Raw genomic sequence first — 21,696 nt, 5'->3', positions numbered from 1 at the left:
CACAATGACATGTGTCATCGATGTGGGTCAAGTGAGCATTGGTTCAAGCAATGCAAGGCAAGCGAGCAACTAGCTGCAAGATACAGGGCATACAAGGACCTGAGGGAACAAGAAGTGTACCTTGCAGAAGAAGGAGAAGAAGATGGTGGAGATGTCAACCTCACCATAGAGGACTTCAAAGCTGAAGATGAAGTGCACAAGGATGCTGCAGACTTTGATTAGAATAGTCCTTTTATTTTCTAAGAATTTTTGTAATGGCGAATAAGCCTTAGTCAATAAATGACAATTGTATCAACTCTTTCTTATGTGGCGCACCCAATAAAATATGATGTATAGGAAAGTCATTGAGATAATTGGTACTTAAGTGAGCCTCGCTCCACCAACATCTCTCTATACTTTCCTGGTCATATTTGATTGGAGTTACCAAACGGATAGAGTAACTACAATGCGTCTCAGTTTGATTTTCTTTATTTTGGATTAGACTTTTTGGAACCTTTGATGTAATTATCATTGGCTATATTTATTAATAAAGTATCGTATTATTATTCAATGTCATGGATATGTTTTTTTAATTTTGAACTTTATTATTTTTCAGTATGTTTCCTAGAGAGTTGGAATGCCTTGTTGATAGTGGCACCACACATACTATATTGCGACATAGGCAACTATTTCTATCACTACTAGGATAAAGTTCATAGACATCAGTTCACAACTGATGTTAAAAAAAAAAAAATCCGATGTCTTAGTGGGCGATATTAAAGATCGCCAAAACTAAGACATCAGTTCACAACTGATGTCTAATGTGCAATGACACATCGGTTTAAGGTTCAGAATCGATGTAAAAATGTTAATGTGATCACCATTTTGGTGTGTTTAGCTATTGTCAAACCTTCATATTTTGGCATTAGATGCTTAATTAAATATAGGTCTAACAACACAATTATCCATTTTAACGTCGTTCCTGATTTAGAAACGATGTCTGATAATATTTTACACATCGGTTCTCATAAATTTTTGCTTGTGGTTCATAAGCTTTTCGTGTGTTTGGTACATAATATTTCACTAGACATTCAATCTATATTTTGTAGTATAGTTTGAACTGATGTGCATATTTATGATAGACATTGGTTTTGTTTATTTATCGATGTCCATAGTTATTGTAGACATCGGTTTTTGTTTATATCTCGATGTCCATATTTAGCCTAGACATCGGTTTTTGTTTATATATTGATGTCCATAGTAATCTAGACATCGGTTTTGTTTATATATCGATGTCCATAGTAATGCTAGACATCGGTTTGTGTTTGTATCTCGATGTCCATATTTATCCTACACATAGGTTTTTGTTTATATCTCAATGTCCATATTTATCCTAGACATCGGTTTTTCTTTATATATTGATGTCCATAGTAATGCTAGACATCGGTTTTTGTTTGTATCTCGATGTCCATATTTATACTAGACATCGTTTTTGTTTATATATCGATGTCCATAGTAATGCTAGACATTGGTTTTTATTTGGTACTAGAAAGCTAATCCACAAATAACATGAAATTCAAATGTACTTTAAATATTAGGGAATTGTATTAATTTCTATCCAAAATTAGAGCTTGGGGTAGTTTCAAAAGTTTTGCCAGAAAGTAAGCTTCTATTACAGTCAACTACTTCAAATCAGAAAAGTAACTCCAATATATAATGTACAAATGAGAGCCTTCACTAGTACAAAAATTGAATCAGACGACGGCTAAAAACTGTCGTCTGATGCGGAGCTAATTGTCGTATATCTCGCTACCGTCTGATGAAACATGATTTAGAGAACTGTCGTCTGAAGAACTCGGCATCCATGTCGACAGGCTGTTGATAGCTTGTCGACATCATTAACTGTCGTGTGAACGTCACTCAGACAACGGGCAACTTAAAAACCCGTTGTGTGATTGTGATTCAGAAGTCTTTTTTTTTTTTTATAACTGTTGTGTGAATAACAAAACATTGATAGCACCCATGATCTGTAATTAATTTAAACCAATGCTAATAACAAACATCAGTAATAATACAAAGATTCCATACCTGAATGAAGACAGAACAACGAACCAATATCAAAGAACAAAAACAAGAACACAGTGGCAGAAAAACAATCCAGGTAAAAACAAAAAGATAAGAGTAGGTTATGTTCAAAACAAAGAACTTCAACTCATCCTCTTTGCATTTAATGCTTCAAGGACTCGAGATCGAGCCTGATTCTTCTTCTGAACTTCTACATTAGCCTGCTCAATTTTGGCTTTTAGCTTTGGATCATCATATGTCCGGTACCTGACAATTTTGGCATTTGAATCAAAACTTAGTTACCCAGAATCAAAAGACTAAAACTTTGGATCAAAACTTACCCAGAAACCTTCTTAGTTATCTTCTTAGCCCCAATATTGACATTTTTGCCTTCAATCCCAAATCCACAGCTCCAATGTTCGAATTCAAATCTTGGTTACCCATAGCTGAATTTCGAATCCGCCGAAAGCAACACGCCACTGCCGAAAGATCTGAAGAACACTAGAGGTCTACCCATTAGGTTTTCTACAGCCTCTGAACAAGAAAACCCCAAACCAATCAGTTCACACAAAAAAACGCAATTTAAGTCCTTCAATTTTTAGGTCTCAGAAACGAAACAAGAAGACGACGAAGAACCGGCGTCAGAAATTGCAAGAGAGAGGGGGTTGTTACCGGTGAGATTGTTGGATTTGATGTTGGCCTGAGCGCGATTGGAGTAAAACTCGGAGTTGTTGGGGTCGACGGCGATGGCCTGGGTGTAGAGGTCAACAGCGAGCTCAAAGTGGTCTCGATGAACGCCTTCGCTATTTCCCAGATCCAATAACCATTAGGTTTTGGTCGGGGTTTGTCGGAGAGAGAGAGAGCTTTCGTTGGGGTTTGTGGAAGAAGAGATAGGGTTTGTCAAAGAGAGAGAGAGAGAGAGAGAGAGAGAGAGAGAGAGATTTGTCGAAGAAGAGATCGAGTAAGGGTTTTGGTTTTGGCTTTGTCACCTTTGTGTCGAGAGAGAGTGGGCAGCTGTCGAGAGTGAGGAGTGATGGTTTTGGTTTAGGGTTTGAAATTTGTCTCCTATCTATTTGACTTCCCTCGTTGGGGAGTTGGAGAAAAATGATGGTGGGAAATCTCCTCGCTTTCTGCCACACATATTAATCAGACCACATTTTTATTGTTTCTCATTGTATGATTACTACATGTTGGGGGAAAATTTTGGGTTTGAAGTGGGGTTTGGCACCACAGACATGGTGGGAAAATTGCCGCTCAATTATTTTAGGGTCATACAACAGTTTTATCCTTAAACGTCTTCTGAACTAGTTCATTATACCATATCAGACGACAGGTTTTATAAAAGCGACGTACAAAAAAATAATAATCAATCAGACGACAGAAAACTATGATGCGTCGTCTGAGAGGTGTCGTCTGATTCAATTTTTGTAGTAGTGCTTATACATATACAAACTCATCATACCAGCCATTGTTCTATACTCCTCTGTTTTACAAATTTTCTCCATGGCAATAACCCAACGAATTCATACCCCTTCGGAGGCTTTCTCAATTCTTCCTCTTTCCCAAGAAGCTTCTTTCAGTTTGTAGTTGAAAAAGTGAACTGCAGATTTTCCCATCAAGACTGCTAATTAGATTTTCCCAAGAGGCATCCCTGTGGGGCTTGGTGCGCAGCCCAATACTCTTCCAGAATCGGTTGCCTCCCTTTCTAGGTCTCTTGCCCCTTCTTGTTTTTCTAAGCCAACATTGCCATAAAATCCATAAGAATACAAATCCTTAATCAAATTGAATACAACCAAATCCAGATAACAAAATGAAATTGAAGTTGAGAAAATTACCTCAACACTTGGGTTCAGAAAAGCCTTGGAAGAAGAAGAACCACCAAGTACTCATCAACAATTCTCAAAAATCTACAGCTTTGACCAAAAGAAGAAAAAAATCTAGAGGCAAAATTAAGAAGAGATCAGCAATTAATAAGGTGATGAGTAGACATGCAGATGAATCAGTGTAGTCTTCAAACACAAATAAGGAAAAATAATGTATACTGACATATGCAAAATTGAGGAACAGATGAAATATGATAATGATCTGCTGATCACAACTAAAGAAATTTGAGACTTTCAATGCTTGCGCTAGCCTTTCTATCCATTTCCCTTATTATTTAACAAGAATCATTGTCTCAACGAACTGAGCCCAGGAGAAAAACAATCAATCGTTCAATGAAAATCGAGCAAAAGTGATAAATTAGAAGAACATATGTACCTGATTGTATATGAGTGGAAGTGACATAGCAAAACCTTATTGCGACTCGTGGCAAAGAAAAGGCTGTCTTTTGCTTAGGAATAAGCGGTTTTGGTGAGAGCGGGAAAGTTATAACTACAATCTTGGTTTTGGCTGAATGTGGCAAAACCTGTACTGTGTTGCTGTCATTCTAGGATTTCTATTACCTTAGTTACCCTTCTGCCCTTGATGTATTAAATCCTGCTGGTGTAGACATATATATTAGGATGGGCAATTTCAGGGTTTTCAAAATAAACAGATACCCACGTCAAAACCCACATATACAAACAAGAAAGCACCAAAATTAACATGAAAGCAAGAAATTTTCATCTTTGATCTCAGTGGGGGGTCTTCTTCTTATATATTGCTTGAGGGGAACCATGTTGATTAACTCAACAGAAATTTATTCTTAACAAGAATATGAGAATTCCAGGTTGATTAACTCAAAACAAGACTCCTACTCAACTTCACTCCTCAAGACATGGTAAAAAAGCTGACTTCTTAAGAATTAGGATACCCAACGTACCCAACTATCTTATTCAAAAACATAAAGTTTAACAATTCATGTATATTCAGATTGTGCATTTTTCAATCTCCATCTCATCAAGAAACTCGAATGAATTCCATTGCATATATACATTTAAATCATACCCATTTAGCAGCAATCACACAAAACCCTCCAAATTGTAAATTATATGCAAGTCATATCTAAAAGATCTACTCTTTAGCTTTGTAACAAGATTTCTAAAACAGAGAGCATGAAATTGATGTAGAACGAGAGCCGTAAAACTAGAGAGTTGAAATTAATTTATAGAATTTTTTTTTAAAAAAAACTGACTCAGCTAGCTGCTGCTGCGAATAAACACAAAAAGAAAACTTTGTTCTACCTGCAGCAGACTCACATGGGAGCCACTAAAAAACAGAGAATAGGATTTAGTTAATGGATAAAAAATGGAAACGAGCCGATAAATCTTCAAATATATGCACCTAAAAATAAATACACGTACCTGCTTTACACTCTCTAGTTTTGTTGTTTCAAATATGGCCAGCTGAGTCTCATGCACAACCAAGAAATGTGCCTGATCCTGATGAAACTGAACGTGAGTATCTGACACTGAAGATGGTGTTCTCCCAGCTGGAAGCTGCAAGAATCTGCTTTTCTGTTTTTCCCATCCATCAGAATTCCACACACAAACCTGAAGAAGAGGAGGAATCATAATCAAACTGCATGTTAGTTTTGCCTCACAAACATACCTGATAACTGAGAAATAATAATTTTATCATGGTAATTACAGATTTCACAATCTACTCAATTAAATTTTCAATATGGAGGCACTGGAAATGCTGTGAACAAGTGTATATAGACCTTAGGTAAACAAATGCATGTAGAATAGGAAACTAAAGCACATTTGTCCTATAACAACTGTATATAGACCTTAGATTTCCCAATAATCTGCGAGTTTTGGTAATTTGTATGCCTGTTAAATATATTATCTTTCCTCGGTTATACATATGAGATTTTTTGCAGGAAAGATATCTGGGCGTCTGATTAGATTTTGGACTACTATCATAGTAGTAAAACTACATAAGAACAAGATCTGATTAGGTGTGCCTGAGCATCTGCTGCTGATGAAACTAGCACATTTAATACATGAGAGAATGCTAGGCCAGTTATCCTTTTAGAGTGACCTTTAAGCTTGCTCTTAACCTGCATCAAGAAAATTATGACTAAATAACAACCATCTAATACAGTACGTGCACTGCAAGTAATTAACCAGATAACCTGCATCAAGAAAATTACAACTAAATAACAACCATCTAATACAGTACGTGCACTGCAAGTAATTAACCATATAACATGCATCAAGAAAATTACAACTAAATGACAACCATCTAATACAGTACGTGCACTACAGGTAATTAACCATATATCGCACCATACCTCATCCACATAGACATTATATATCTGAAACTTCAACCCAATAATCTAAAGTAATAATCTCATCACCCTCCCACAAAGAGAGAGTTAGAGGCCAGACCGCCAGACACCTAATATGTAGTTCACATCCCTCAGGAATGGAACAAAGACCACATTCCAGATGAAATTTAATTGTCTAGGGAAGCATAAATAGTACCTGAGCAGGGGGTAAGGATGAAACCCAATCGGATGCATGTGTAGGAAGGAACCCCAATGTGTTAAGCTGCCAGGAACAATGAATATTTAACAAACTAGATTCCTTTATAGATATCATTAGGCTGCCAGGAACAATGAATATTTAACAAACTAGATTCCTTCATAGATATCATTAGGGATAAAGCAATTAAGAAAGCTGAAGAATAATTCACCTTCCAGACACCAAGTGTCGAGCACCCCCAAATTAAGAGCCATAAAGAGCAACTTTGGGCAAGAAGATCCACTTTGCTGACCTTGTAGGGCTCAAAAGCTACAGAACCAAATTAAAAATCACAACATCAAGTAAGCCAACATCATATGCACATCGATTATGCAGCAATGCAGACAGCAAGTATGGTATAGGATTTCAAATATGTTAGGCTATCCATACAATACAAGCTAATACAATTTGACAGCACAATCAATTTAATCATACAATACAAGAGTAACTGACCAATAGTTTCAGAAAAGAGCTTTAAGCTTGAAGAATCAGAAATTGAACACAGAAAGTAACCTAGAATTTCTGCTTTATTGCTTGAGGAAGTAAAACCCAGAAAACCCAGAAAATCATGGAGATGTTCATGAGAGATAGATCGATTGAAAACCCAGAAAGTAAAACCCGTATTTGACTGTCAGTTCGTCTTACCGAGTTACTGACGAGGAGAGCGAGGGCCGTCGACGCCTCGATGGTCGAAGAGAGGGGCTGAGATGGAGAGGCCCATGGAGAGAGAAAGAAGAGACGGCGACTGCAATATGTGTTTTGGGGGTGATAAGGATGGTCTGTGTCTTCGGATTTCGTCCTTGCTGATTGGGAGGGCTTCGGCTTCAAACTGGAGAACGGTCAGAGACGGACAAGGAAGAGAAGAAGGAGGGGGACGGTCGAAGGCGGAGAAGGAGGAAGAGGATGTTGGTTGCTGGACGGCTGTCGCGGTGGTTAGGTTTTGAGAATGAAAATTGACGAAGGGTAGGAAAACATAGTTGTGGGAAAACTGACTAAGCCTTGGGGGGAATGAAATTTTGGTTCCGCGCTTCCAAAATTTTATACTTAGTTATTTCCGCGTTTTTTCAAAATTTTGAAAAAAAATGTAGACATCGGTTGAAAATAAAAAACGATGTTAATTGTATTAATAGAAATCGGTTTTTCAAGAACTGATGTTAGAAAAATAATTTACATCGGGTGAAATCTTAACTGATGTAAATGACATGATGTCTATTAACATTATTCTAGTAGTGTATGGATGACGCCTAGTCGATCTTCTGTGACTACGATGGCTGGACCATCACAATTGATTCATGGTCGAGGACCAGCTCAATTTATGTTGCCAAATGGCACAAGTATTAATGTCACCGAAGCTCTATATGCTCCTAGGACTGGAAGAACCCTATTGAGTTTTAAAGATATAAGAGCCAATCGTTTTCATGTGGAAACACATTGTGAGCATGGACAAGAGTTCCTTTGCATCACCTCTAATGACTACGGACATAAACAAGTATTAAAGAAACTTATGTGTCGCTCTAGTGGGTTGTATGCAACCACTATTCGAGTCGTTGAATCTAACCATTTCATGAGAGATGACTTATGGGATTTTGACACATATAGGCTTTGGCACGATCGTCTGGGACACCCAGGTCGTGATATGATGATCCGTACACTAAAGACTTCACACGGACATCCATTTTTCAAAACGAAAAGAAGTCAAAACCAAAATTTGGTCCAAGGTAGAGCCAAAGCCGCCTACCCCCTGCGGCCTAACAGTGGCATTGACACCACTAATGCCTCCTTGGTTCCTTCTTTTACTTCTAAAGTCAATTGTGGCTTCGTGATACAACCAAATTCTTCCTTGGTTGCTTCCAAAGTCCATCATTCATTTTGCAAAGCCTACTCATTAGCAAAGTTAGGATCTAAACCATCCTATGCAAAGGACACCAAAGAAAATATACCATTCTTACAACGAATCCAAGGTGATATTTGTGGACCTATCCAACCAACTTGCGGACCATTTAGATATTTTATGGTGTTGGTTGATGCATCGACACGCTGGTCACATGTCATGCTTTTGTCCACACGAAATGCTGCATTTGCTAAACTCCTAGCACAAATCATTAAGTTACGGGCTCACCACCCTGATCATCCCATTAAGTCAATTCGTTTTGACAATGCTGGAGAGTTTACATCAAAAAATTTTGATGACTATTGCATGTCCATTGGGATTGAGGTTGAACACCCTGTTCCTCACGTTCACACCCAAAATGGTCTAGGAGAAGCTGCCATTAAAAGACTTCAAATGGTTGCTAGAGCATTGGTTATGCGCACCAATCTCCCTGTTTCTGCTTCGGGCTATGCAATATTGCATGCAGCTGTGCTTATTCGTTTGAGGCCTACTGCCACACAACCCTTTTCTGCGTCCCAGTTGGTTATTGGATATGAGCCTGACGTCTCACACTTACGCATATTTGAGTGTGTAGTTTATGTGCCAATTGCGCCGCCACAACGCACCAAAATGGATCCTCAAAGACGATTAGGCATTTATGTTGGATATGACTCTCCAACTATTATCCGCTACTTAGAACCCTTGACAGGCGATCTATTTACCGCTAGATTTGCGGATTGTCACTTTGATGAGACAGTCTTCCCGTCGTTAGGGGGAGATAAGAACAATAATGGTCAACAGAAACGACAGGAATTGTCGTGGTCTGTCCCCACTTTGTCTCATCTTGATCCCCAACCGCACAGTCCGAAATTGAAGTGCGGAGAATTCTCGATCTTCAGAACGTAGCAGACTCTATGCCTGACGCGTTTTCTGATATCGCTAAAGTGACAAGATCACATATACCTGCTGCAAACGTGCCTGCAAGGATTGATGTCCCTAAAAATCATGGACATGGCGTCACCCCTAGAGGTATTGGGCATGGCGCCGCCACCACTAATGGTGATGGCAATGTGGCCCAAGCCGAGCTCCCAGCAAGGAAACGTGGGAGGCCCAAAGGTTCGATGGATTCTCGCCCAAGAAAGAAAGTGAGTTTGGCACAAAGAGATCCATTAATCATCGACACAAATAACCCGTCTCATGAAGATATTCCGGATTATGGTTATGTCCAAGAGACATCATTGGGGGACGCTCCAATGGTAGAACCAATTCCAGGGAATATGGAGATCTCCATGAATTACACTAGTGTACATGAGACGTTGAATTGAGATTCTATTATCCTTGATGATGTATTTGCATATTCTAGCGCTCAAGGAATTATAGATCACGATGATATCGAACCTCGCTCCGTTGAAGAATGTCAACGAAGAGCAGATTGGCCTAAATGGAAAGATGCGATCCAGGTTGAATTGGATTCACTAACAAAGAGACAGGTATTTGGGCCTATAACGCTGACACTCCCAAATATAAAGCCTGTTGGCCATAAACGGGTCTTTGTTAGAAAGCGTAATGAGAAAAATGAGGTTGTTAGATACAAAACCCGCCTTGTGGCGCAAGGTTTCTCACAACGCCCTGGAATCGACTACGAGGAGACATATTCTCCCGTAATGGACGTTATAACGTTCCGCTACCTTGTCAGTTTGGTAGTTTCCGAAAAACTTGACATGCAGCTTATGGATGTGGTTACAGCATATCTCTATGGGGATCTAGATTCAGAGATATATATGAAGGTTCCAGATCGACTTCACTTACCCAAGTCAAGTGGCTCTAAACCATGGAGCGCGTTTTCAATAAGATTGAGACGCTCACTCTATGGATTAAAACAATCCGGACGGATGTGGTATAACCGTCTAAGTGACTACTTGATTGGGAAGGATATGTCAACAATGAAATATGTCCATGCGTGTTTATAAAAAGGACAAGTTCCAGATTTGCAATTGTAGCAGTGTATGTCGATGACATGAACCTAATTGGAACTCTAGATGAGTTAAAGGAAACTGCTAAATACTTGAAATCCGAATTTGAGATGAAAGATCTTGGGAAAACACGGTTTTGTCTCGGACTAGAGCTCGAGCACCGTAGTGATGGGATTATGATCCATCAGTCAGCATATACTCAAAAATTACTTAGGCGCTTTGACGAAGATAAAGCAAAGTCTGTGAGTACTCCCATGATCGGCCGTAGTCTTGAGCCCGGAAAATATCCATTTCATCCAAGGGATGAGGACGAAGACTTATTAGAGGCTGAAGTGCCTTATCTAAGTGCAATAGGCGCATTATTGTACTTAGCTCAATGCACAAGACCGGATATCTCATTTGCAGTGAACTTGTTAGCTTGACACAGTTCTGCGCCAACACGCCGCCATTGGATTGGTGTAAAGACAATCTTTCGATACTTGAGAGGTACAATTGATATGGGCTTGTTTTATCCCTACAGAGAGAAAAGAAATAACGGAAGTGTGGGATCAGACTCCACAAGGCAAAACGCCACCTTCCGTGCTCCTCCTCCCCTCCATCAAAATGACAACGATGTCTTGATGGGTTTTGCTGATACAGGGTATCTCTCTGACCCTCACAAATGTCGCTCCCAAACGGGTTATGTCTTTACCATGGGAAGCACTGCGATATCTTGGAGGTCTACAAAACAGACCCTTGTTGGTACTTCCTCAAATCATGCAGAGATTATTGCTCAACATGAAGCTGTGCGAGAATGCATATGGCTAAGGTTTATAGTTAGACATATTCGAGGAACTTGTGGTTTGAAGTCTACCACAGATGAACCTACATGCATTTATGAGGATAATGCAGCTTCTATTGAACAAATGAAATTAGGTTTCATCAAGGGCGACAACACCAAGCATATATAGCCTAAGTTCTTTTACAATCAGCAACAACAGACACTTCTAAATATTGAAGTGAACCAAATCTGATCTGAGGATAATGTAGCGGATTTATTTACTAAGTCGTTACCAAAATCCACCTTCGAGAAACATGTGAAGAGCATCAGATTAAGGAAGTTATCCGAACTCCCATGATTGTAGCAATCAGGGGGAGATATGGACATCAGGGGGAGGTATGATGTCTACATGTTAGATCTCGAAGAGTGAAGGACGTGTTGTGCTCTTTTTGTCCTTCAACCAGAGTTATTTTTGTCCCACAGGGTTTTTGTTACCTGGCAAGGTTTTTAATGACGCAACAATCAAAGCGTCATCGCCTAGTTTGAGCGGCACAAGGGGGAGTGTTGAAGGATGTCGACATAATGTATGCCTCTACAAACTAGGGTTTAGAGTTGTAATATATAGGAAAGTGTTCTAGGTATTCAATTGTATTCGGATTCTATTACCTATTGTGTACCTTGTAACTCCCTATATAAAGAGCTCATATTATCAATAATAAACACAATTACAATTCTCCTACAACAATCTTGTACAATAAAGAAAACTACCAGCAAAGTGTAGCACGGCATCATGAAATTTTGCACCTTTTTGGCCTCATATTTTCATTATTAAGTTATTATTATTATTACATATATTTTTTTTATCTCAACAGTTTGTCCAATATCTGGGTGAGGGATGAGAATCGAAGTCCGGTAGCGCTGACGGTTTCTCCATGTTTACCGGCGAGTATGATTACTTTTACCTTTTGGCAATGCATGAGATATGAAACTTAGCCTTCTCATCGAGTTCTACGTCTTGGTGGAGTAATTACCTCTAATTGAACTAAAATTACCCAAAAAATAACTCTATTTACCACAATGACAACAAAATTGTTGTCAAATTTGTAAATGAGTGTATCACATACATGCAAGTACTGTAGAATTTCCCCTGTTGCAAGAATTTTATGCTTGTTGCTCTCTAGTTCTCTCCACACAAGTGGCGTACAGAAGCAAATGTATGTGCATATGAATTTCTTGTTAGTTGCCACAAAAAGAAATAATGTATTGTTATTTTCTCTGTGTGCCAATTAACTACAGGCACTGATCTACACCGTATGAATTATAAGTAAATATATGTGAAAATTTCATGCTTGTCAATGAAAATTTGTGGGAATGTTTTATTATGATTATTACAATAAGAGTGGTAGAGTACTATGTCTACTATCTAACTTCTAAACAAACTTTCTCCTCATCCTTGCCATACACTTTGCTATCATCACATGGACCCTGTCTTGTACATTGTCTAGGAAATGGTAATATGCATACCTCCACTTTCTCATAAGCACCAAGGGACCACAGACTCCCCAAAATCCTGTAATGAACCCAAGTGCAACAGAAACATAAAACCATGGAATTTGATGCTCCTTAGTGTCTGCATCTTGGGTGCTCATATCAGGTGCATCAGCACCAGTTGTTGTCTGACACTTATTTGGAAGTGGGGCACCACAAAGTTTCAAATTCCCCTCAAATGCAGAAGCATTGAAACTTTGGAGCTGAGTGCTTGATGGTATTGGTCCTCGGAGATTATTGTACGAGACGTTGAACCTTGATAAGAAATTAAGACCTGTGAATGATGCCGGGATTTTTCCAGAAAAATGGTTCATGGAGAGATCCAGTATCTCCATGTACTTTAGGTTAGATATCTGGTCTGGAATGTTGCCGGAGAAGTTGTTAGCACTAAGATCCAGCAGTCGGAGAAGCTGCAATTGGCCAATCTCAATAGGTATATTCCCACTGAGGCAATTGTGACTTAGGTATATAAATGAGGCAAAAAACATATAATTGTATTGTAAATATGCTGCGTCAGAACTAGGACGGTAGTAGACAGGCAGTTCAAGATGAATACGACCTACTTGAGTTGCAGTTTGTCTAGATACTAACATAGGTAGTGTGCACAATTCCTTTGGAAATTCTCCAGAAAGTTGGTTGAATTGCATGTTTAAAAAATACAGGCTTGGAAGAGTCCCCAGCCAACTTGGAATTGAGCCAGTGATTCTGTTGTGATCCAGATTCAAGTAGTGTAACTTCTTCAGCTTCGATAGCCATGAAGGAATTATACCACTAAGGTTACATGAACTCAAATCTAAAATTAGAAGATTTTGAAATCCATTAAAATCCGCCATTTCAATACTGTTCGGCATTTCCTAACCTAAAAAACTGAATGCTAATGATAGGACTACAAGGCGTTTGCAACCCATCAGTATCCTCATTGCCTCTTTGATATTTGTCAAACTTTTGTTCATACCAAGTGAGAGGAAGGATAAGGATTTCAATGAATGAATTTCAGGCTCCATTTGAACCTCTAGGTTATTGTAGGCCACTCGAATTGCTTTCAAGAACTTGCACGAGTAGAGGCTTCTCGGCAAGATACCAAAGAAGTTATTTTGTCGCAAGTCGAGTTTACTAAGTTGGCTAAGTTTGGAAAAATTGAGCATGGAGATATCACCTCCCAAGTTGTTGGCTCCCATACGTAGTTCAACAAGGTTTGTGCAATTCATCAGAGATAGGGGGAATGAACCTTCCAGATGGTTGAAATCAAGGAGAATGTGTTTCAACTTGGAGAGCTTCCCAAGATGGAGAGGGATCAGCACACCACTCAATTGGTTATAGGAGAGGTCAAGCGTTGTAAGGTTGGTGAGGTTGGAAATTCTATCACTCACTGCTCCATACAATGAATTCCGAAGTAGTGAAATCTCTTCAAGTGTGGTAGAATTAAAGATATCTTCTGGAAGCGATCCTGACAGGTAATTGTAACCAGCACGGAAGACCTGCAGTTTGGAACACTTCCCCAATCCAGAAGATATACTACCATTGAACTTATTGAAGGAAAAATCAAGGTGTCGTAACGAGGAAGAAGAAGGATGACAAATGGAGGATGGGATAGGACCGGAAAAGGTGTTGTTACTGACATTGAATCTAGTCAAATTCCAAGCTTGTTGGAAAAAAGAAGATGAAACTGCACCATGTAACCTATTGCTGGAAGATCCACCATCCGAATATGACTGGATAGTAGAGAAGATGGTAACACTCCAAAGAGAAGGTTATAGCTCAAATCTAGGATTTCGAGATCATTCATGGCCAAGAAGAATTCAGTTTGATCTAGAGAACCATAAAGTGAATTGTGGGAGAGATTCAAGTGGGTGAGATGTGTGAGATTTCCGAGTGATGATGATAGAAAAGTACCTTCTTTGAGTTTAAGTCCTTTGGAAGGTAACTGCAAATGGGTGATCCAACCACCCTGATTACATGTGATGCCCTCCCAATTGCAACAATCAACGGAAGTCCAATTCAACTGAGGAGAAGACAAAGTGAGAGCGAAGGACAGCAGAGAGCTGCGTTCGCTTTGGTTGCAAGCATGAATGTTTTCAAATGTGATATTGGAAGAGAATATCAAGAGCAAGAAGAAAAGGAATGCATTAGCCATTTGGTGATAAAGCTGCAGTAGCAAGTCTGTTCATTCGTTGTTTAGATCAGATTTCACTCATGTATTTATATTGAACTAAAATGAGGTCGATCTGCATTGCCAATTTAATTGATGACCACATGCATAGGTTCCCAGAAGGATCAGCAAGTCCATAAGCCAGTCTGAACGGCTAAGAAAGATAGAGGCATCATTTTCATATAGATAAATTATGGAAGAAATTTTGGCCCATATTTTGTCATGGAATCTATAGTTAAGTTTTGTGGCCGAGACCTTTCTTTTCCTATATTTTGTAAAATTGCATATGTCAGCTTGTCTTCCTTTGCTTATATAATTATCTACTGATCACTGTTAACTTAGAGCAAGTTCACCTGTTGGGTCACCAGGTCACCCACTATTCACTACTTTTTAGAGTTAAATTCACCCTCTGGGTCACCGGCACAGTGTATTTCGTGCCCTGGGTCACCCGGAGTCACTTTCTAGGTCACCATCGTGACCTGCAAAGTGACCTGGTGACCCAGGTCACCATGAAAACTGTGCCCGTGATCCATAGGGTGGAAATTAACACTATAAAGCAGTGAATAGTGGGTGACCTAGTGACATAACGGGTGAACTTGCTCTTAGAGTGTACATAGCCTTAAAATTGAAAAAAAATAGAAAATAAAGAAAAGAAATTTTTTTTAAGAAAAAAAACGAATTGTGCCTTGATCAGTTGAACCCATATTATGTTCACTTTGATCAGTTGGTGTACTGCAACAAGTGAACAAGAACATTAATGGAAAGCTGAGTTTTGACCTGTTTCCAATGTGTCGGGGATTCAAGCCAAGAAGCTATTTCTTTGGGTTTCCATGACGGGGATGCGTATGGAACAAGTCTGATTCATTGAGTTTTACGTTGGGGCTCTTTCCAAAAAATTGCCTGCTACTGTTGAGTCAATGTAAAGGAAGGATTGACAAAATAAGCGGAAAGATGACTATCTAATATCTTCCAAAAGAGTGAAAGATTCTGCAAGGCACTCTATGAATATGATTGACCATCTTAATTAGGAGTAAGGTAAGGAGTCACCTTCAACTTGAAGATTTGGTATTTGGAGTCGACTTGCCCAGAGTAATCCAGTATTCAATCTAACAGCCTCTGCTTAAAGGACTGGAGCAAAGCCAATAGGAATCGAACCTGTTCAAATGGCAATTCCATTTTGATCTCTAATGACGAAGCTAGGCAGCTAGCGAAAGTTGTACCATCACTTTTAACTAATCCATCAAAATTTAATTTGTAGTAATTGGGTAAAGGAGGTCGCCATCCAATCATAGTTCTTCGTTTTCTCCTAAAAGCCCGTAGTGAGATTTTATTAGTTGCCCAAAAGTCAGTAAGAAAAGTTTTAATACGAGTCATTGCATCATGAATTGTAGGAATTTTTTGTTGGAAAACAAACTTATGTAGTTGATCCCATAGTTTCCAGCAAACAGTGATGACTTTTTCAATGAGTCAATGATGAGAAGAATTCCAGTTAGAAAGAAGCCAAGGAATGATAGCATATGAGATAGAAGGAATGTTAGGTATAAAACAGGATAATGATTTTCAAAGTTCAGACGATTAGGGACAATGGAGAAAAACATGATCATTGGATTCCGAATGTAGAGTACGAAAAGGGCAAATATCTGGAATATTAGTGTAACGTGCAAGTCGATTCGTAGTGGATAGTTTGTCCTGAAGAAGAAGCCAAGCGAAAATTTTAATTTTGGGAGGCAATTTTAATCTTGGCACTTGACCTATGTCTTGCAACGGTTGCTCTAATCCTTTTTCTATGATCTAATTGTTGAGGTCCATGCTCGTATGTGTGGGTTCAAGTCAGGAGGAACGTTATCAGCTCCATTTCCAAAAGATAAAAAAGAGTTATCGGCCCCATCTTCTGCCATCTATAGGAAGTTTAGATGAATAGTGAAATCACTAGACATGAAGTCCGCGCGATGCTGTGGGCTTATATCTTTGTCCCTTATATGTTATAAAAAACCAATAAACATATATACTTTGGTCTCAATCTCCTCAGGTAAAGGTTATTTTGACCAAAATATATGTATCCATAACTACTGAAACGTAAGTAAATAATTAGATAAATAAAGAACTAAAATGTGAGGCCTTTGAAATAAAATTGGGCTTAAAAAAATAAAACAAAATAAAAAAAGAAGAAAGAACAATATATAGCAGAGAATGCAACAACCAGCTTAGCGTAATTCCACAAAATGTCACAAAAGATAACTCAATCTTTCAGTTATCTTCAAGTACATTGATGAAATTTTGAAAACCATGCCCTACTGCAGAAAAGTTTAAGAGACTCTCAGTCCTTAAGTCAACAACATTCAACCACACCAATTTCTTTTTCTGCTCTCTTTTTCTTTTTTCCATGGCATGAGTCAACTACACCAATGTTAGGGTTAACCTCAACTATCTTCCCACTTCAAAAGTTGGCAAAAGCCCACATTGTGTGGCTTAATGTCATATCAAACTTGTTATATTCTGTCATCTTCAAGTTTATTGATGAAATTTTGAAAACCATGCGCTACTACAACAAAGTTTAAGAGACTCCTCAGTCCTTAAGCCAACAACATTCAACCACACCAATTTCTTTCTCTGCTCTCTTTTCCTTTTTTCCATGGCATAAATCAGCTACACCAACGTTAGGGTCAACCTCAACTATCTACCCAATTCAAAAGTTGGCACAAACCCATATTTTGTAGCTTAATGTCATATCAAACTTGTTCTTTTCTGGTTAGCCTACATATCCATCCTCAAAGATTGAACACATGAACAAAATCAAGATTGAGTTTACAAACTGGTGAAAACTAAAATCTATTACTCAACTTAAAGATGCACTCAACATAAGAACAACTTAAATACATAGTCATACTATCATAAATAGAAGACATTAATCGACTAAGGCTGCTAATCCTCCTCTTCCTACCAAAAGAGGAAGAAGAAAAAAAAACAGTTCTGATGCCAAAAAGGAAGCATTACCGCCTATAACAAATACTTTCGTTAGACTACTACATGCAATTTATACGTGTCAATATTTAAAAATTAGAAGGGAAAAAAAAATGGATTCAAAATTCCAAATATTTCTTTGCATCATTCAGTGCATATATATAGTTATATCAAATGCATGCTATCTAATTCTATAGTCATACTGATAGTAATATTATCAGTAATTTTCCATAAGTTCATGGCAAAACCGCTTCGAGCTTATGAAGATGGATTTCATGATGGCTTTGACTTGTTTTGACTTCATGTAGATTAATTTAAGCTTGATTTCATATTGAACCAGTATGTTATATATGTTTGAGGCATTCTGCACTGGTCCAATGTTGATGTATCAAAAACAGTGAGCTATTAATTTTTGTTTAAGACCTTATTGATAAAAATAGAGTTTTTATCATGTCAGGTTCGACCCATTCAAGATGACAATAATCTCTTAATTACAATCCCTCACCTTAAGGAAAAAACCCTTTGATTCTAAATACAAAGTCAACATATGGAGATGTGTGTGATTGTGAAAAATTGCAGCTGCACCTGGGTTGTTTTACAGGCTGCCTACGTACCCCTGGAGGGATCAAGCCACTTGTAGTTCGTAATTTGGGTATTTGAAGTTTTGTACCAAAAGGATATTTTTAGGCTTCGAAATATTTTTTAACGAAACCCAAAGCCCGGGTATTTTGCAATGGACACCCATAGCGTCATGCTTCGCCGAATTCTTCCAACGGGCCCAAATTTTGAAATGGGCTTCTTTTGTATCCTCGCGAATCATATTTCTTGATTCATGAAGCTTTCTTGGCCCCAAATTTAATAAGGAGACCCTCGATGCACCGAGTGAACTCCTAGTCTCGATTTTAGAATCCGGAGACATGCATAAACTTTTATTTTGGGCATCAAGACAGACACCCTTCAAAGACTTCTTGGAGGCCCAAATCTGATAAGGACACCTAGCTGCGATTTTTTTCATATTTTTTCAATTCTCCTTTTCTTTTCCCGTGCTTCGTCTTATCCCAACCTTGGGTTTGTACCATTACCAGGTCGAATTAGAGATGGACTCGAAGTCCGAAATCAACTCGGAGAGGGAAATACATGCATGGGTCTTCAACAGAAAGTCTCTCAATACTCGAAGCTTGAAACTTGGCGAGTTGCTTTTCTCTGTGAAGAATCAGGTAAACCTCTCTCCCTGCATTCGCTTTTAGCTCTATAATTCAGAAGGCTAGATACTGACACCCATTCTTCTTCCATAGCATTTTACAGCAATTTTGGAAAGAGTGGAGCTCTATGCATCGGGGAGCCATCCAATTCAAAGATCGACACATTGTGGGTGAGGCCAAACCCAATTGACTTGAATTGATAAACACTGAACTTCTTTGTTTTGCTCACAATCCCAGTACAAGAGTTGGATATGCTAATTAAACATTTGTCTTTCATAGTTTGATTAGGCTATGCTTTGGTCTGCGACACCATCAGAACGACCATCCTTCTTTTTCCTTTTATATTGTGTGCTTTGTCAACCTCTGCAATTGTCTTGTTCTCATTGATTTCATTTAATTGAAACCTTCATGTTCAAAACTGGAGCCACCGCCAAGCTCTCATTGACTCTTCAAGCTCTCATTTTTTTTTTCTATGGCAGCACTGTTAGACCAAAAGTGGACTTATCATAAGTTATCCTAGAGCATTAAAACATTAAGTTGAATACAACATGGATCTGGAAAAGAATCAACCTAGATATCTAATGTGATAGTGTATTTAGGATTGGATTAGGAATCCATTATTTGGACTACAAGAAAGTCCTAAACTGTGATGCATTAGGAATCTGAGCTACAAGTCTTGTTCTTCAAGGAAAACCTTTATGGGAGGATTCCTAAGACTTGAACTTGTATAAATAAGAGGTTAGGGTCCCTGTTATTACCACCGGTTCTTTCAAGAATTGTGTTCTGCCCATTCAGAAGCTTCAGTTGGTGAATAGCAGAAGACTTCAACCTCGCTTTCATCCTTGTTTATGCAGCTGCAACAATGGCTTCAACTTTTGATGTCAATGGTATGTTTGATCTTCTAAAGTTAATGATGAACTTGTATGTATGAGCTTGATTTGTAATTTAGTTTTACAATTGGTATCAGAGCCTAGGCTCACAAATTGTTCTTCAAATTGTTTTCGTACAAAATCGTTTTAAGGTTTTCAAAAAAAAAAAAAAATTCTGCTTTGCAATAAAACGGCCACGTTTTGGCCATCTTTAGAAAACCCTTTTGGCCAAAGAAGCAACATATGCTGATCCGAGGCCCAGACCCGGCCCCAAAAACTCCTTCAGAAACTAAAGAAAGTGACCGTTATTATAACGGTCACATGAAGCGGGGATTGGTTCTGGGTATTCAGAATCGGAGATGCACAAGATGAATTCATCTTGTAGGGATTTACGACCCCTGTGTTGACCGATTAAGATGCCAATAAGGACTTTTTGCTGCCTTCTGTTTCTGAATTCATGCTTCCGCGAAAGTTTTTTGCAGCAAAATTGGAAAAATTGCAAAGGTTAGTTTTTTTCAGAAAAATTCAGTTTCGATTCAATTTTATTTTGCCAATTGATGAGCACAAGAACCCTAGTAGCATTCCCGGCGTGCGCATAGGCTAGAGTAGATGGTGACCGGAGGAAATTTAATTTTCTTGGATGCTTTTGTGTTTGTGGAATCGAAATTGTGATTGCATATCTGTGTTGATTGTGTTCTGTGATTTGATATGCATGTTTAAAGTGAATTCTTGAGTTTTGTATCTATGAATCATGATATGACAATGCATGCAGAAAACTCCCAAAAACTTTAGGCATTGTTAAAATCTAACAAGTACAAAGATCTTAGTTTCTTATAAGGATTATTAATCCGGATAGAAAATCAAGTTTTCAAGCTCAATTTGGTTTGTGTTTTTCTGTAGGTTTGAATGAACATATTGCACAAAGCATTCTTCACTAATTCTTGCAGACAACCTTAAGTCAACAAACCAGAAAAATTGTATCTTGTGTTTTAAAATCATGCATATAATTTTGCTTTCAAAGAAGTAGTACAATATGATTTTAGAATGAAGATAGCAATATGCATATATGTTCTTTTCAAATATGGATACTTAGAATTCAAATTTTTGTCTAAAGATATGATTTGTGTTCTTTGGATAACTTGGATTGAATAAATGTGGCATGTTGTTTTGGAACCTTCAGAATATTATGTCTTCTGCTCAAAAGTGCTGCATGATATTAATTTTGGTTAAAGGGCTGTTGATATGTGACATTGCAGACCATCAGTGTTTACAGTTTTGCTTGAGTTTCATTTTGAAACATTCAGTTGGACCATTTAGGTATATGATTTTTTGGTAATACACGATGTTCATATATTGCATCATTTTGTTTTTAATAGCATATGTGGAATGCAGGAGCTTGTGTTAGTGGTCTGGAAGTGCTGCTTTTTGGTTAAAGTGTATGCTTTTCCTTGCTCTGCATAAGCTACTCCGTTTTGACCATGCTAAATGGATTTTGAGACTTTTTCTTATTGTGGTGCACACTTCAGTTGGTTGTAAACGAGTTGATGTTATTCAGTTTTGGTTGTCCTTGATAACCAGTGATAGTCCAAGTGGGAGATTGTTAGACCAAAAGTGGACTTATCACAAGTTATGCTAGAGAAACTAGGAAACCATTAAAACATTAAGTTGAATACAACATGGATCTGGAAAAGAATCAACCTAGATATCTAATGTGATAGTGTATTTAGCATTGGATTAGGAATCCATTATTTGGACTACAAGAAAGTCCTAAACTGTGATGCATTAGGAATCTGAGATACAAGTCTTGTTCTTTAAGGAAAACCTTTATGGGAGGATTCCTAAGACTTGAACTTGTATAAATAAGAGGTTA

At 38.2% G+C, this 21,696-nt stretch overlaps 2 long non-coding RNA genes and 1 pseudogene across 4 annotated transcripts; all 3 read right to left on the bottom strand.

Annotated features, from left to right (window-relative positions):
* Window positions 1-1,978: 1,978 nt before the first annotated feature.
* Window positions 1,979-3,105, bottom strand: LOC133728293 (uncharacterized). The gene is made up of 3 exons (XR_009855775.1): window positions 2,716-3,105; window positions 2,385-2,577; window positions 1,979-2,310 (listed from the first exon to the last, which is right to left on the bottom strand). It is a non-coding gene; the product is annotated as an uncharacterized LOC133728293 (long non-coding RNA).
* Window positions 3,106-3,290: 185 nt separating this feature from the next.
* Window positions 3,291-7,706, bottom strand: LOC133733695 (uncharacterized). Of its 3 annotated transcripts, none has more exons than XR_009857842.1 (7): window positions 7,140-7,706; window positions 6,667-6,764; window positions 6,456-6,521; window positions 5,328-6,028; window positions 4,303-4,524; window positions 3,879-3,980; window positions 3,291-3,775 (listed from the first exon to the last, which is right to left on the bottom strand). It is a non-coding gene; the product is annotated as an uncharacterized LOC133733695 (long non-coding RNA). The 3 variants fall into 3 exon arrangements; XR_009857843.1 differs by having other exon boundaries at window positions 4,303-4,521; XR_009857844.1 differs by having other exon boundaries at window positions 5,328-5,516.
* A 4,690-nt stretch (window positions 7,707-12,396) lies between these two features.
* LOC133733032 (receptor-like protein 2) lies at window positions 12,397-14,939 on the bottom strand (annotated as a pseudogene).
* Between the last annotated feature and the right edge of the window lie 6,757 nt (window positions 14,940-21,696).

The sequence above is a fragment of the Rosa rugosa genome, chromosome 2, assembly GCF_958449725.1.
Source record: "Rosa rugosa chromosome 2, drRosRugo1.1, whole genome shotgun sequence".
NCBI lineage: Eukaryota > Viridiplantae > Streptophyta > Magnoliopsida > Rosales > Rosaceae > Rosa > Rosa rugosa.
This window is presented reverse-complemented; position numbering and strand designations above follow the sequence as displayed.